Genomic DNA, 13,020 nt, shown 5'->3' with positions numbered 1-13,020 from the left:
TTCTTCAATTTGTCATAAATCTGAAGTATTTTGAGAACCTTTCAAATGGTTCAAAATTAATTTAAGGCAATTCAAGGAAGAAATGTAAAATATTGTTGTAAAAAGCTTTTACAATTTAAAAACAAAACATCAAATATGATTTGAAGAAAAATAGCTATAAAAACATAAAAACTAATTAATTAAAAACTTTAGTACAAAGTTATCATTTATTTAATATTTTAAATTTAATTACAACTTCAAATTTTCTTTAAGTTGAAATCGCTGACAAGCTTTAGAGAAACTGAATTGAAACTACAATTCGAGTTTTAAGAATAAAAGCTGAAGGGACAATAGAATGTAAACAGTTTTTCTTGAGAAGTTTTCAGATTTAAAATGGACAATTAATTGGGATAAAGAAACGCAGACAGCGTTTGCATCAACAGGCAGATTCAAAGCGACAGATTCTTCCAATAGAGAATCAAATCAAATGGTCAGGATGCAAGAAGCAATTGATAAGAAACAGAATTGTTTCAGGTCCACATGCAATATTACAAGATGCAAGTTAACATGTTACTTTATTCAGTGGGATAATTGACAGACCATATTACCAATGAATAAAAAGAAGGTTCTGATACCTTTGATAATTTCTTAACACCATTTATCAAACTAAAATAACCTGGTTCATTATGTATCCTTCCCTTTCCAGGAGCCCGGGTATGTACAGCCATTTTTTCCAGAACTTCACAATATCACCCATCAAAGTAAAAACTGAAACCAACTGCCTCTTTATGTATAAAGTATAAAGTGTACTTTATAAAATATAAAGTACCCATAAAGTATGGGTGTTTCCGTTAAACATAAAACAAACAAGCTCCAGAAATCTCTAACAAATATAATTTACCACCAGATCACAAATCATCCTAAAATAAGCAATAAACCATTATTGGTGCACAACATTCATTCACTCGAAAGCCAACCCTCAAAGGATTTTAAAATAAATCACCATGTCTGCAGAAACACTTAAGTTAATTATTAAATTCAGATACACAAAGAAAAGCCACTGGTTGCTAACCTAAAGGCCAGAAACTCAAACTTACAACATGTAATATACATGTAAATCCCACAGTTTATATTACAATAGTTATACACAAAGAACCATATCTAACAGACAATTTCCCAAATGCCAACATCACTGTCCCACTAGCAAGGCAAATATATCAGAGGTGGCAGTACTGTGGTACACAGTCAAAAAAGAAACGCTTGGGAGTTATCAATGTAGACTCTGAATTCCATGAAATCTAATAGCATCGGGTCAAGCAATGGCAAGGAAACCTGCTCCTGATTACCACATACACCCCTCTTCGGTTGATGAATCAGTACTCCATGTTGAACACCACTAGAAAGCACTAAAGGTGAAAAGGGAACAGAATGTATTGTGCATGGAGAACTTCAATGTCCTTCACCAAGAATGGTTTTGTAGCAATACTACTGACTCAGGGGGCTGAGTCCTTAATGACATAGCTGCTAGACTGGCTCTGCAGCAGGTGGTGAGGGAACAAACAAGCAGACAAAAATCTACATGACTTTGAACTCACCAATTTACCTGTCACAGAAACATCCTCTGTGTCAGCACTGGCACAGTCCTTGTGGAGACACAGCTCAGCTTCACTTTGAGGATAGCCTTCATTAGGATGTGGCACTACCACTGCGCTAAATGGTACAAACTTTAAACAATCTAGAAACTCAAAAAGGGGCCCATCCGGAGGGCACTCTGGGGCATCAGCAGCAGAACTGTACTAAACTACAAGATGTAACCTCATGGGTTATCCCACACTCTGCCATTATCATCACATCAGGAGATCAACCCTCTTTCAATGAAGAGCAAAGGAGGTCAGGCTAGCCAGGCATATCTGGAAATGAGGCATCAGCTTGGTGAAGATGCAACACAAGATTACTTACATACCAACAGGAGAAGCAGCATGCAATGTGGAGCACTAAGTGGAACCACAATCAACAGATCAGATTAAATTTTGAAATTCTGTCATATCCAGTTGTGAATACTGGTGGACAATTAAAAAAAAACCTGATGGTCATAATTCCATGGCAGAAAACATCTGAACAACTTTTCCCCGAGGTAGTTAAAGGAGAGTTTGAGGACAGATGTTATACACTGAATGCAACTGTTTACTATTGCCATTAATTAAGTATCATACTTATGTACTTGTGTTGTAAAACTTGCACAAATACACATACATACCCAATATGGTTTATAGCTAATCTGAACTAAACATCTTTCTGTTATTTATATCAGTGATTTGGATTGAACATAGGGGGTACAGTTAGTAAGTTTGCAGATGACTCCAAAATTGGAGGTGTGGTGGACAGAGAAGATGGTTACCTCAGATTACAATGAGATTTTGACCATATGGGCCAATCAACTGAGGAGTGGCAAATGGAGTTTAATTTAAATAAATGAGAGGTGCTGCATTTTGGGAAAGCAAATGAGGACAGGACTTATACATTTAATGGTAAGGTCTGAGGGAGTGTTGCTGTACAAAGAGACCTTGGAGTGCAGGTCCATAGCTCCTTGAAAGTGGAGTCGCAGGTAGATAGGATAGTGAAGAAGGCGTTTCGCATGCTTTCCTTTATTGGTCAGAGTATTGAGTACCGGAGTTGAGAGGTCATGTTGCAGCTGTACAGGACATTGGTTAGGCCACTTTTGGAATATTGCATGCAATTCTGGTCTCCTTCCTATTGGAAGGATGTTGTGGAACTTGAAAGGGTTCAGAAAAGATTCACAAGGATGTTGCCAGGGTTGGAGGACTGGAGCTATAGGGAGAGGTTGAGTAGGCTAAGACTGTTTTACCTGGATCATCAGAGACTGACGGGTGGCCTGATAGAGATGTATAAAATCATGGGGAGCATGGCTAGGATAAACAGACAAGGTCTTTTCCCTGGGATAGGGGAGTCCAGAACTAGAGGGTGCAGGTTGAGAGGGCAAAGATATAAAAGGGACCTAAGGGGCAACTTTTTCACACAGAGGGTGATACATGTATGGAATGAGCTGCCAATGGGTGGAGGCTGGTACAATTACAACATTTAAAAGGCATCTGGATGGGTATATGAATAGGAAGGGTTTACAGGGATATGGGCCAGGTGCTGGCAAATGGGACTAGATTAGGTCAGGATATCTGGTTGGCACGGACGAGTTGGACCGAAGGGTCTGTTTCCATGCTTTATATCGCTATGACTCTATGATAGCTCTTCCCACTCCAAATCTAACTATAAGTGACTGAAGACTTACAACTAAAAGTAATATGAACCCAAGATCTTAAATCTTAAAGGATAGACATAGGCTGGGAAATGGCCATTGACTGTCAAACCTACTCCCCACGCAAAGAAAAACTCCCAAAATGGCACACCTTTTCCTTGACAGCTCCTCCATCCAGAAAGTCTAGTAGCAGCCATGGACTTCTCCAAGGCACTGCCAGCCATGCTCTGGAGCTGCCAGACTCTGATTGGTCAGCAGCTCCTGGGAGCTGGAACCTCCACCTTACCACAGGCCTCCAATCTGGAATATGATTGCTGGAGGATCCAGTGAACCATTGCATTTTGAATGGCATTGGCTTCTCTCCTCAAACCTCTCCTGGGAAAATATTGCACATTGAGTGTAGATGACATACTAAAACCATGAAGATGACATTCAGGGTACTCATATGTCAGATATCGCTTTTGTTTAATCATCTTATGTAAAGGATTTTACAAAATAAACTGCAAGTGCATTCTATATGCTGGCTATTTATAAAGTCTTCTACGCTGAAAATGTACTATGACTGAGTTTTCCATTTATAGGAGCAAAGGTCAAGACATTGATGGATTGCTACATCTGTGGCAAGTGCCATGAATTGTATTGTTTTTTACGTCACACGTAATAAAGCGATATATTTATATTGTATGTTTTTGGACATGTGAGTCAATAACAGTGCAGCAATGCCAACAGGGCACTTAGGACCCCATAAATATGCCATACACGACAGACAAATTGCATTTCAGGATAAAGGATCTATGAGTATGAAGAAGGAATTAAGGTGAAATAGAGTGAAATTAGGGATGAAAAAAAATAAGGAGCAGTAAAGAGTGAAAGGAAAATTAAGATTTTCTTTTAAAAGCCTCTAAAAATATGTACTAGTGGAAGGAGTAAATAAATCTCATGATTTCATAGTTCTCTTTTTGGAATTCCAAGGTTTCACAGTATGTTAGAATCAGAAATCTCATCACTAATTATGTTCTCATGACATTAAATACCAAGCCTAAATAGCAATGATGAAACTAATTCATACTAATACTGGAATTGCTCTTTTAGTTTCCAAGGGGGTACTCTTTTAGTTTCAGCTAGGCTAATAGCACAGCAGCACAGATTTTCCAGGAATTTGTGGAGAATCAGAACTTACTTGCCACAAATGGTCGGGGTGTTTTACGTACCAATAATGGGGGATTGCAGGAACCCACAATCACGCTTCCTGCAACTTATGGACTGATGTGTCTTAACTGATGAGTCACATCAGAACCTTCAAAGAGTCCAGAACTAAAGGTAAACTCCTTCAGAAAGGCAATGAAACAAGTTTGATCTTTCGATTTTTTTAATATTTCTCATTGTAAACCAATTCATTGTTGCCCACAACACATTGGTGAAGTTGAGGCTGAAGACATAATAAGCACAATGACATTGCAGAATCTGGATCACTTCAGCCAAGCATCTTAGTGCCTTGTATCCTCATTCCATTTACATTCTCCGGACATTGGGGTAAGCCTGCTACTTCATCAGGTTTTCTCTCTGAGAGAGTCCATGCTATTGTGACATTATTCATTCGTGATAATTTAAAAATAAAATTAAATGAGGAAATGAGATACTTAACAGACACAAGTTTATATGGTTTAACATTTCCAGTCACTGTAACAATGTTCAAAACTTTCTGCAGAATCTCAAAATGTCTGTTGCTTCACAACTTGCATTTGCCCAACACCTTAACTGTAGAAAGTCATCCCAAAATGCTTTACAGAAATGCAATGGTCAAAGCTGATCCGAAGAAGGTCATATTAGAAAGGATGACTGAAAGCTTTGTTAACTGCCTGAATTGAAATGAGGCTGGAAATTTTAAAGTACATGGTCTAGGGTAACAAAGGTGGATAATAATAGGGCACAGGATGCAAGTTGCACAAATGGCCAGATTGGAAGAGTACAGAGATTTTGCAAGACGGTGAGTGGCAAGGAGGGGAATTTGCAGGTGCGTGTTTTTCCATGTATCTGCTGCCCTTGTCTTTCTAGATGGAGGTGGACTTGGGAGGTGCTGCCTAAGGAACCTTGGTGAATTTCTGCAGTGCATCCTTTAGACATAAGCAAGTATGAGGATGTCCAAAAATGATAGTTCAGAGTACTTTATAGATACTATGATGTGAACCGGTTTGAGGGTTCAGCTGCATAAATCTTTAAAATGGCACAAGCAGGTACAGAAAATAATCACGAAGGCTAATTGATTGCTGGCCTTAATATCCAGTATACTTAGTTGCCACTGAACATTGATGATGGATGGAGTGAGTGTTTCTGGATGTGCTGCCAGTTAAGTTGGCTGCTTTGTCCTGAAAGGTAACATGTTCTTGATTATTGCTGGAGCTGCACGTCATTCCAGTACGTAGGGAGTATTCCATCACATTTCTGCCTGTGCCGTGTCCTCAATATTGGGGAGACAGGCCGCCTACTTGCGGAACGTTTCAGAGAACACCTCTGGGACACTCGGACCAACCAACCCAACCACCCCATGGCTCAACACTTCAACTCCCCTCCCACTCCACCAAGGACATGCAGGTCCTTGGCCTCCTCCATCGCCAGACCATGGCAACATGACGCCTAGAGGAAGAGCGCCTCATCTTCCGCCTAGGAACCCTCCAACCACAAGGGATGAACTCAGATTTCTCCAGTTTCCTCATTTCCCCTCCCCCCACCTTGTCTCAGTCAAATCCCTCGAACTCAGCACCACCTTCCTAACCTGCAATCTTCTTCCTGACCTCTCTGCCCCCACCCCCACTCCGGCCTATCACCCTCACCTTACCACCTTCACCTTAACCTCCTTCCACCTATCGCATTTCCAATGCCCCTCCCCCAAGTCCTTCCTCCCTACCTTTTATCTTAGCCTGCTGGGCACACTTTCCTCATTCCTGAAGAAGGGCTCATGCCCGAAACGTCGATTCTCCTGTTCCTTGGATGCTGCCTGACCTGCTGTGCTTTTCCAGCAACACATTTTCAGCTCTGATCTCCAGCATCTGCAGTCCTCACTTTCTCCTTGGATATTTTACATGCCATTTGGATATGGACGTTTTCAGGATTAGTCTGCTTTGGGACCACAACTATTCATACTATACATTAACAATCTGGACGAAGTAATTGAGGATGTTGTTGCTAAGTTTGCAGATGTCACAAAGTTAAATGTAGGGACACGAAGTATTTAGGAAGTGTAAAGCCGCTGAAGGATGTGGACGGGCTAGGAGAGTTGGCAAAGAAATAGCAGATGGAATGCAATGTGGGTAAGTGTGAGGTTATACACTCTGGTAGAAAGAATAGAGGTACTTTTCAAATGGGAAAAGGCTTTGGAAATCTAAAGCCCAAAGGACTTGGGAGCCCGAGTTCAAGGTTAACATGCAAGTTCCATTGACAGTTAGGAAAGCCAATGTAATATTAGCATTCATTTCAAGAGGGCTAGAATTCAAGAGCAGAGATTTACTGCGGAGGCTCTATAAGTCTCTGGTAGGACCTTAGTTGGAATATTGTGAGCAATTTTGGGTCTCATATCTGAGAAGGATGTGCTGCCTTTGGAGGGAGTCCAGAGAAGGTTTACAAGAATGATCCCAGGGATGAAGTGGCTTCTCATAAGAGGAGTGGTTGAGGATTCTGGGTCTGTACTTGCAGTTTAAAAGGATGAGGGGGAGGGGATCCGATTTAAACTTACAAAATACTGAGAGGCCTGGATAGAGTGGACATGGAGATGACGTAGTAGGAGAGGCTAGGATCTGAGGTCATAGTGTCAGAGGGAAGATACAGTGGCAGTTTGGTGGCTCAGTGGTTAGCACTGCTGCCTCATAGCACCAGGGTCCTAGGTTCGATTCCAGCCTTGGGTAACTGTCTGTGTGGAGTTTGCACATTCACCCCGTGTCTGCGTGGGTCTCCTCCAGGTGCTCCGGTTTCCTCCCACAATCCGAAGATGTACAGGTCAGGTGAATTGCCCATAGTGTTAGGGGTGAATATAGGGTAGGGGAATGGGTCTGGGTGAGTTGCTCTTCGGAGGGTCGGTGTGGACTTGTTGGGCCGAAGGGCCTGTTTCCATACTGTAGGGAATCTAATCTAATCTAATCATACAAACCTTCAGAACTGATATAAGGAGGAATTTCTTCAGCCAGAGGGTACTTAATCTGTAGAATTCATTGCCACAGAAGGCTGTGGAGAGCAAATTATTGAATGTATTTAAGACAAAGATAGGTAGGTTCTTGATTGGTAAGGGGGTCAAGGGTTATGGGGAGAAGGTTGGAGAATATGGCTGAGAAACATATCAGCCATGATCGAATAGCAGAGCAGACTCAAGGGGCTGGGTGCCTAATTCTGCTCCTATGTCTCATGGTCTTAAGACATTTGTGGTGTTCACCAGAAATCAATATGGTGCTTGATGTCAAATAAGATACAAACCATTGCTGGATACCCTGAGTTTATGGAACATGGGGGACAGTGGAGCTCAGGGTGTGTGGAGGCCAAAGTATTATAGGTGCATAGGAATAGTGCAGGCCATTTAACTCCTCAAAGCTGAAAATGTGTTGCTGGAAAAGCGCAGCAGGTCAGGCAGCATCCAAGGAACAGGAGAATCGATGTTTCGGGCATAAGCCCTTCTTCAGGAATGAGGAAAGTGTGTCCAGCAGGCTAAGATAAAAGGTAGGGAGGAAGGACTTGGGGGAGGGGCGTTGGAAATGCGATAGGTGGCGGGAGGTCAAGGTGAGGGTGATAGGCCAGAGTGGGGGTGGGGGCGGAGAGGTCAGGAAGAAGATTGCAGGTTAGGAAGGCGGTGCTGAGTTCTTAGCCTGCTGGACATACTTTCCTCATTCCTGAAGAAAGGCTTATGCCCGAAACATCGATTCTTCTGTTCCTTGGATGCTGCCTGACCTGCTGCGCTTTTCCAGCAACACATTTTCAGCTCTGATCTCCAGCATCTGCAGCCCTCACTTTCTCCTCGAAGATTCAACTCCTCAAGCCTGTTCTACCATTCCATGGGATCATGGTTGATCTGTGGTCTAACTCCATATACCTCCTTTGGCCCATATTCCTTAATACCTTTGCTTATTAAAAACTTGGCTCAGCTTTAAAATCAACAACTGATCTAGAATCAACTGCTGTTTGCAGAAGAGAATTCTAACCTCCATCAAACTTTCAGCTTCCTAACATATTGCCTGAATTGTCTGGCCCTAATTCTCAGAATGTGCCTCCTGGTTCTAGAATCTCCAACCAGTGGAAATAGTTTATCTTTATCTACTCTGTTTTTTCCTGTTAATATCTTGATAACTTCAATCAAATTGCCCCTTAACCTTCTAAGTTACAGGGAAAACAGGTCTAATTTTATAAGGTCTCCTCATAACTTAACCCCTTAAATCAACATATCATTCCTGCAAGGACAATATATCCTTCCTAGGGTGCGGTGGCTAGATCTATTCACAGTACTCCCAAACAGGTCCAACCAGTGTTTTATATAGTTGCAGCATCATTTCAGAGTCCCTTATGCTTCAGTGTTCTTGATACAAAGGCCCGCATTCAATTAGCCTTTTTGATTATTTTCTGTACCTGCTTGTGCCAGTTTAAAGATCTGTGCAGCTGAATCCCCAAGTCGTCTTGGACATTCACATCATACTATCGAAAAAGTACCCCGAACTTTACTTGAATAACCTCATTCTTGCTTGCATTGAAGTCCATGTCACAGTTTGGCCATTCAACTACCAATCTATCAATATCCCCTTCTAATTTTAATGCTACATCTACACAGTCTACACACTAAAGAAACGAGAAAAAGCAGGACAGATAACAAGAACGAACGTCCAAATATGAAGCCCAAAGATTCAAACACTCCCCACTTTTATGGAGTCCCCAAAGTGCCCAAACCAGATGTCCTGCTCAGACCCACAGTCTCCCCTCTGGGCACATCAACACACAGGCAGACCTGCCAAGGAGCTACACCAAAGACCGAAACATCTCATCACAAGTTCAACACAGTCTATCCGCTCAGCACAGGAATTCCTCAACAACATTAGAGATACATAAACCAGTGAGGATGAAATGATGGTCTCAATCAACTTTGCAGCGCTGTTCACCTCTATCAATATAACACTGGCAAAGGGAACTTCTAGACACTGGCTGCACTTCTAGACAAATAACAACACAGACCAACAATGAAACTATCAGCAAAGATAATATGCTGAAATTACTGGCCTGACCACACACTTTGTTTCCAGTGAACAAATATATGAACAAACTAATGGGACATCCATGGACTCACCAATCACAGGGCTCATTGCTGAAGCAGTAATGCAAAAGCTAGAAAGCCCTTCCTGAGATCCTGCCCAAACTATGGATCAGGTAAATGGGCGATAGCTTTGTTAGAAAACACACACCACCTTATTAACAGCATATTCACCGGGATCAAGTTCAGCAGAGAAGAAGAGAAAGACAACAAACTCCTGTTCTTAGACGTACTGGTAGAATGAACGAATCAATAATGGTGTATAGAAAGGCTACTCATACAGACCAGATTCTCAACTACAACAGCAACCACCCCAACATTCACAAACAGAGCTGTGTCAAGACTCTGTTCAAATGAGCTGTAACACTCTAGAGCACTGCAAACAGAAGACAAACACCTCTATAAAGTCTTTGCTAATAATGGGACCCTTAACAGCTTCATCCGCCATCGCCTGCTGTATAAACAACACCAAGAAGACACAGACCAGTGTGTCTCAACACTCTGACCACCTTACCCTATATTAGAAATGACTACTAGATCCCTCGTCCTCTGGGGATAATGACAACACACACTTCGCCAGCTACTGTCCAAGAACAAAGACCCCATACCCACAACATGCAGGACGAATGTGATACACAAAATACCATGCAGCAACTGTGAGAAACATTACATAGGACAAACGTTCAGGAAACTCATCACCAGAAAACATGAGCATCAGCTTGAAACAAAATGTCACGAGCAGGTCTCCCTCATGCCAGTACACACGGACAACAAAGGACACCAATTCAACTGGGACAACGTCAATGTAACATGCAAAACAAAGATAAGCTCAGGAATTCCTGGAGACCTGATATTCATCCACTGGTTCCATAAAGAAACATGTCGAAATGAATCCCATCTACAGACCACTACATCACAAAACCAGACACAGAACCACCCGCCTTGACAGATGGAACTGATAAATTCAGGCAGATCACAATGACAGTGCTTCATCCAGAGGCTACACAGCACTGAAGATATCACACAGTCAGGAGACAAAATGTTTGCAGAAAAATCAACTGGCTCAGTGAACCGACCAACAACTTCAACCACAACCCGAGCTATAGATTTTCATAGAAACCTTAAACAGTCTACAATGTCGTCCAACTTTGTGCTATGAGAAAATTTGGATATATGACTTTCTTCGCCACTATCCAAGTCATGAGTAAATAATGTGAATAACTGAGACTCTAATGGGACACCACTGGTCACACCCTGCCAATTTGAGTAACCTATCAACTATCACTACTTTCTGTCGGCTGCCACGCTTCCAATTTCCTAGGCATGTCTTCTCAAATGCCTTCTGGAAATCTATCTAGACAATATTCATAGACATTCCCACCTCCACAACTTTAATCATCTCTTCAAAACATTTAATGTGTTTTGTCAGACATGACCTACCAGTCATGAATTCATGTTGGCTCCCCTTGATTAACTGATGGTCTGCGGGGTTCAGTTACCCCGTCCTTGATTATAAACTCTCAATAACTTTCCCACCACAGAGGAGACGCTAACTGCTCTGTAATTGCCCAGTTTTTCTCTCTCTCTCACCTTTCTCAAAAAACAGAGTGACATGTGTATTGACCAGTATTTTGGCAAAAAATGATCGGATACTCCGTTCAATGTCCAATCAGATACAGGATTCTCAATTTGTTTGCTCTGTTCTCATGCTGTAAAATTCCAAATCTCTTGTAGCAAAACACAATTATATTTTTTGTGTTAAAATTCTCTTTGGACTGTTCCTGTTCATCATGTTAATGATGCTGCTCCAACCCAGCGGCACAGAAAATGCTGGCTTCTACATAGAACATAGAACACAGAACAGTACAGCACAGAACAGGCCCTTCAGCCCACGATGTTGTGCCGACCACTGATCCTCATGTATGCACCCTCAAATTTCTGTGACCATATGCATGTCCATTAGTCTCTTAAATGTCCCTAAATCACCTTGCTTCCACAACTGCTGGCAATGCATTCCATGCTCTCACAACTCTCTGTGTAAAGAACCCGCCTCTGACATCCCCTCTATACTTTCCTCCAACCAGCTTAAAACTATGACCCCTCTTGTTAGTCATTTCTCTTGCTCATCCAACTCCAAGTTCTATACACGTTAGCTCCACATTGTTTTCAGCACATCGACTAATCACAATTCTTTGTTGGTTTATCAATTTAAAAACTTTATTTTCCCTGTGATCTGCAATACTTTTCAACAAACATTCAGGAATGGAGACTATCTTAAGGTTTATATGATTCCTTTCCAAATTCCTCACAAAATGCTCAGATTAATGTTTATTCCTGAGAGAGAAGGGCAATCCTTGTCAAGATTAGAATGGTGCTGGAAAAGCAAAATCGATTTTCTGATGAAGGGCTTTTGCCTGAAACGTCGATTTTCCTGCTCCTCAGGTGCTGCCTGAACTGCTGTGCTTTCCCAGCACCACCTCTAATATTGACTCTGATCTCCAGGATCTGCAGTACTCATTTTCACCTAGACAATCCTTGTCAGTTGACCTGCCAGGTGGAGCCAACCAGTGGGTGTGATCAATCAGGTCTACTTCTGATACCCTCAGTCAGGAAAATTACTAACCTTCCAAAAAAGGCTGCTGATGAAGAATGCATGAAAATAGGTATGGGAGGGCAAGCTGGGCCCTTGTAACTACAACACATTTTGACTCAACACTTTTGAAACTATCAGGAGTGAAAACCAGGACAGTGGGGAAAATTAAACAGTGCAGATATTTCAAGTTAGCCTTTGCAAATTGTTTTAGTCCAGTTGATAGTAATGTTAATCTCAATAGTTTCCTAATGTTGTCTTGTTTTGCTGTTTCTCCTTCTATAAGCAAAGACTCTCAGTTTGAGGCCAACATCTCTTTGTGCCCTTGCAGCAACTATCTGTTTGCTTGACCCTTCTACATTTGATGCAAATAACAAAAATAGAACAAAAAGCTACATATCTGAAATGGACCCAACGTAAACATGTTCAAATGGCGCCATTGATGACGAATTTCAAAGTCCCTGGCTGACAGTCAGACAGACCTTTAGCAACGGCAGCAGATGGAGAGTGGGAAGGAGGTTCGGGAGATCAGGAAAGTAGGAACAGAGGGATTTTCAAAGCATGGAGCTTGAGACTATAAATGGAGTAGAGAGGTAGAGGTAGGGTGAGACAGGTTATGGTAGAGGGAAAGAGGTAGAGAGAGAGGGGGGATAAAGCGAGGAGGGGTGCAGTAGAGAGAGGAGGATGAGAGAGAGGTAGAGAGAGAGAGATAGATAAAGAGTGAGAGAAAGAGAAAGTGTGAGAAAGAAAGAGATACAAAAATTTAAGATCACAGAGGCCATAAAAAGTAGTCATTGGAATAATTAGTTGCCAACAAGTGAGATGTATTAGTTCTGGGTTGAGGAGAAAGGGTAGAGATTGGAAACATCATGAAGGAGATTGGAAGCGACCACAGGGTGAGTGTCT

The 13,020-nt window shown here is 41.8% G+C and overlaps 1 protein-coding gene across 1 annotated transcript in view; it reads right to left on the bottom strand.

Annotated features, from left to right (window-relative positions):
- LOC122555119 (uncharacterized) overlaps nucleotides 1-13,020 on the bottom strand; it is a 75,993-nt gene that overhangs the window by 37,622 nt on the left and 25,351 nt on the right. The gene's annotated exons all lie outside the window — the stretch shown is intronic.

The sequence above is a fragment of the Chiloscyllium plagiosum genome, unplaced genomic scaffold (genome assembly GCF_037043375.1).
Source record: "Chiloscyllium plagiosum isolate Xiang-an unplaced genomic scaffold, Cpla_swu_hap1 HiC_scaffold_1, whole genome shotgun sequence".
In the NCBI taxonomy this organism is placed as follows: domain Eukaryota; kingdom Metazoa; phylum Chordata; class Chondrichthyes; order Orectolobiformes; family Hemiscylliidae; genus Chiloscyllium; species Chiloscyllium plagiosum.
Note: the sequence above shows the minus strand (reverse complement) of the source record. Positions and strands in the feature narration are given on the sequence as shown.